Here is a 5,423-nt window from a genome sequence, read left to right on the forward strand (position 1 = left end):
CAAAATTTGCCTAGGCGAAATTGAGGTATAAATAATCTTCAATATGATCCCCTCAAGATTGACTTCGCCACCTCTGGATAGAATGTGATCTTCACTTATCGCCTTGGACGTGGTCTCAAATGGATCTTCAAATTCGCACAAATAAATCTCCAAGTCTTTAACAAATTCGCCTTAGGCGTGATCTTCAAATTCGCACCACCTTTGGTTTGGAATCGCACCACCTTTGATAGCTAAGCGCGCCACCCTTGGATGAATGAAACTCGCACCACCTTCGCACTATCCTTAAACACACTTAACACTTTCCTTTGTCTTCCTTGATTCGCATGTAGAGAGGTAAAAATGATTATGTGAAAACGAACATTTCACTCCCCTTATAAATAGCGCTCATACCCTTTCACCCCTTAGGCCGACTTGACAAATAAAACCATTTTTTAAATGATTTGCAATAAAATAACAAGGCCGACTTGCCTAATTGGGCGCTTCAAATCGATTTTTATATTAATTAAATAATTAATTATTAATGCCTTGCGCTTTTTTAAATGAGAATTTCGATTTTTAATAAAGGCAAAAAATAATTAATAAAAGATAACGCCATATTAAATGCTAAATAAAAATGGATTTTCAATTTTTTAATCGATTTAGCATTTAAGGAAATTTAAATTTGTTTGTTTGGCGCCAAAATTGGAAAACAAAGGGACGTACCTCATCGCTCTGGTCCCTTGGAGGGGGACAGGAGCGATTCACCATTTTGTCTTGACTTTTGCATTTCTTACGTCCAACTCCTTCATCTCCACGTTAAAAATCGATCACCTTGATGGTCCTTCGAATTTGATCGCCTTGTGTGCGCATATGGGTGTCTTTTAAGTGCACATCGCCCTGGTCCTTGTCCAAAGGACAGGAGCGATCCTCTTGTTTTCATGTCTATCTTGCATCTTTTAACTTCGATTTTTTATTGTGGGCGAATAGCATCCTTTGTTCGTGTCTTTTGCGCTTATTCCATTTGCTCGCATGAAGTTTTGAGTGTATTAAAGGGATCATCGCCCTTGTCCCTTGGAGAGGGACAGGAGCGATCCATGTCCTTTCCTTGACCTTGTCAACTTTGCACTTCGATCTTCATTGTAATGCCCTTCAAACGTCGTCCTTCACCTTACCTAACCTTGCTTCGCTTTGATCTTTGAAGGAACGTGCGTGCTTTTGATGATATCGCCCTGGTCCTTGTCCAAAGGACAGGAGCGATGTGAGGCTTTTACATTATTTGGCAATGTTTGGACGTTCAACACTTTTGCAAATTATCTTCAAACGATGCCTTGGACCATATGCTATCTTAAGACGTCTTGACTTAGCTTGATCTTGAAGCAAAACAAGGAATCCAAAGCAAATCGCCCTGGTCCCTTGGAGAGGGACAGGAGCGATATAGTCTCCATGCTCAAAATAATGATCATTTCACGTTCAAAACTCTCGTTTATCATCCTTTTACCATACCATGGACCCTCTAAAACATTGCAATGTCTTGTCCTTACGTAAATTTTGCATGAAATGGCCAATGCATCTAACATCGCCTTGGTCCCTTCCTAAGGGACAGGAGCGATCTATGTTATAGGGTGTCAATTTCTTCATTTTAACGTCCTTTGAGTGTTTGCGCATGATGAAGACGCCTTGAAATGTCCCTCGCCACCTTGTCTTGACTTGTGTCGACCTTGAACTTCGGAGGAACGACCTTGAACTTGAGAGGGACGTATCTTCACCATTGTATCGCCCTGGTCCCTTGGAGAGGGACAGGAGCGATCCTTCCTTTGTGGCCTTCATCTTACTTTGCCAGGTTCCAAGTTTATATTCAACGGATTCGTCCCTCTTCACCCCATTCGTCCATGCCTTGACATTGTTTGGAATTTTGCAAAAAGAGGTAATTATATCAAAAATCGCTCTGGTCCCTTCCTGAGGGACAGGAGCGAACTAGGCATTTAGCACTGTTATGGGCGTCCCAAAAATCTTCAATTTATATTCAATGCGTTCATCTCATGTTCTCCTTCGTTTTTGAACGTAAACTTGCCTTGACCCTTGTCTGGATTTTGCAAAATGGAGGAAATCGCTCTGGTCCCTGGGAGAGGGACGAGAGCTACAAGGTACCTCGCCCTGGTCCCTTGGAGAGGGACAGGAGCGATTTAGTCAATATAGGTCATTTTCCTTCATTTTTTGCATCTCAAATTATATTCATTTGGCAAAGTATCTTCCTTCGGACGTCCTCCAATTGCTGAGTCATCAAAATCTTGCATGGACATGGCGAAATTTGAATTGTAGCTCCGGTCCTTCACTGAGGGACAGGAGCGATTTTCTTCCTGGAGGCCTTTCTGTGCTCATGAAAATCTTCAATTTATATTCAATGGAAAGACCTTGTCGTTCTCCATCACTTCAAACGTAAACTTCGTCTGGACTCTGCAAGGACAATGAGATATTTGAAATTGAGCTCCCGTCCTTCACTGAGGGACAGGAGCGATTTTGCTCCTACAGGCCAAAATAACAAGATTTTTCACATTTTAACACTTCACGAGGCGAAAACAAATCAATTCCAATGCCCAGGATCAAACTTCAAAAAAGTCAAAATTTGGTCAAAATATTCAATCAGACAAAAATTCACATTGACGGTCATCATTTAAACAAGTTTAAGTTCTGCATGAACATTCCAATTGAAAATTAGACCATTTTGGCGAAATCATTGCATTCAAAATTTGCATTCTAGAAAAGAAAGCTCAAAAGCTCTCAAAAATGACTGGATTTTGGCTTGAAAAGGCAAGATTTAAAACCCTAAGGCTTAGCCCTAAATCCAGACAACTAACGGACTAACAAAACCCTAAAAACGAAAGCGAACACGAACAAAAAACAAGCAAAAAGAGGGGGTCCCCATTTGCGATGGGGCGATGTGTGAAATGGTCACAACAGGTATCAACCCTTGTTGTGCATTCTTCTCTGTGAGAGAAGTTTGAGGTTCCAGCCCTTGTTCCACCCTCTGCGAGTAGGTATGGTGGGTCCACCCTCTGCGAGTAGGTTTGGTGGATGTCATGTACAGACTCTATGACTTAGAATTTGTGTACTCACCCTCTGGGAGTAGCCATGGTGGTTGTGTTCAGTTGTATTAAGAAGGATTCCTCCCTAGCTAAGAGGGAGTGTTGATGATGTAGTGTCAAAAGTAATCCTTTAGGGCCGATTAGTAGATATCCTATCGGATTTACATATCTAGTAAACCAATTTACTTATGCATTAAATATCGAACATATTGCATCATCGGGTTTTGATGATTAATCATTAAAGTTGTTTATCGGGTTTGTTAACATTGGACAATCAAACTACATAACCGATTGTGTTATTAATGAAATGGTTTGTGTATAGTCAATAATGTTTTATTGAAAGCCAATTTAGAGTGTTATGAAGAGACACGTCTTCTATTGGAAAGACATCGGAGTTAATATATATATAGTTAATGCATCTCCGCTCTTGGTGCATCGTGATAGATATATGAGATATACTCAGATCGGAAATACACAACGAGTTAAGACTTTATCATACCTTAGAGGCAGATTGAAGACATATATAGTCAGTAAGCATATTGCATATTCTCTGGCAGATCATGTTATCTTCTATAGCAGTCCGATCTTCTACAAGAGTTCGATTTATTCTACAGCAGTCCGATTTATTCTACGCTACATTATCTTGTGTGGTATATTGATGTGTGCATAAAGCTTCAAGCAGTGAAGCCATTCTTTGTAAATCATATTCAAACCTGATTAAATATAACTGAGAATTTTGTGGCTGGTTTTTTCACCTTCATAAGGAAGGTTTTCCTAGGGTAACTTAGTGTTCGTACTGTTCATTTGTGGAGAATTTTGTTTCTGTTATAATCTGATCATAAATTTAACAAGCAATAATGTCCCCATTTTTAGGTTCTCTTGCGGTGCTATTGGCATTGATCTTTTGGGTGTGTTTTAGCTTGAGGGTTGTGTGATGTTACAGTTGTGATGTTTTCACACATTGCCCCATTACAAATGGGGATTGTTGTCGGCATAAATTGCCTATTGTTATGTTTGATAATATTTGTTATCTGACAAGGTATTAATTAATTGTATTGAGTGGGTTGTCAGTCTCGGGTGGTTATTTGTTGATTGGTTGATGGTTGTGTACCTCTCGGCAACTGTCGGGTCCTTTAAATATGTTGTGTACTATCAAGGAAGGGGGATGGTATTGTCTGATCTAGTGTAATCCTTGGCTGACCATCTTTGGTCTCTTCTCTGTAATAATTGAATGTGCGAATAAAGATATATTTTCTGCTGTGTCTAGTATGCATTGTCATGTACATTATTATTTCCTGTATTTAATTTACCAGTTGTACAAGCAATCATGGACCTCCACTTTTTGCTTTTTAGGTGTTTGTTTTGTTAGTTTGCCTAGTTTGGCAGTTTTTTTTTAGGGGTTGTTAGCCTTTGTTTATGGGAGGGTAAGTCTTGTCAGGATTGGGTTAAGGAGGTATATGATGTCAATCATATGGATGTTGTCAAGGATGTTGCACAAATTTTTGAAAGTCTGACCTACCTAGAGAGGAATGCATAAACCATTAAAAGTCCAATCATGTCAAAAATGTGAAACTTGTTGCAAGTCCGATCTGATTCTGTCTAGCAATTCAAGGTAGCCGACTTATTGTTGTGGAGCGATTTAATTTTTAAATGAAAAGTTGCAAAGTCGGCTAAAGTGGAGAGATGTGTCTATTAGGCCTAGTGTCTATATAGAGGGATCAAAGGCATTTATTTCAAAGCAATTCAAAACAACAAGTCAGGGCAGAATCAAGAACAAGTGTGAACTTGTACCAGACCAGCCATTATTTAAGGCAAATTTGATCATTGCATGGAGAAAATTTGCAATTAGGATTAATGCGATTTTGTCAGGAGTAGATCTTAGGTGCATAGAATCAGACTTGAAGGTGTGAAATCAGACTTAAATCTTTGTATTTCCACACAGAAAATGCATTTCCAGAGTCTCTTCTTTTGGATTTTTCGGCGTCATTTCCAGATTGGGAGAGGTTTTATGAAGAGTGATTTTCCAAGTGTTAATATTATTCTCATTTATTCCTTAATGTTCTGATGCAAAACCTCTTTGTCCTCCAGGTTTGATGCATTGGGAAGACCTCACATGGATGCACAAGGAGGCAAATCAATGTTATGAAGGATTCAACAAGGTTATTCAAAGATGCAGATGAAAGATTCAACAACAACATGAAGGCTTGACACTGTGAAGGGGTCAAGTTTCAAGTCATGCAAAGAGACAAATGGAGCAAGCAAGTTAGCACCACAAGGAACTTAATAACGACATGGTGTCATTAACAAGGAAAAGGCATCACAATGATGAAGGTGAGTTTGCAAAAATCTGTAATTTCCTCC

The sequence above is a fragment of the Cryptomeria japonica genome, chromosome 8, assembly GCF_030272615.1.
Source record: "Cryptomeria japonica chromosome 8, Sugi_1.0, whole genome shotgun sequence".
In the NCBI taxonomy this organism is placed as follows: domain Eukaryota; kingdom Viridiplantae; phylum Streptophyta; class Pinopsida; order Cupressales; family Cupressaceae; genus Cryptomeria; species Cryptomeria japonica.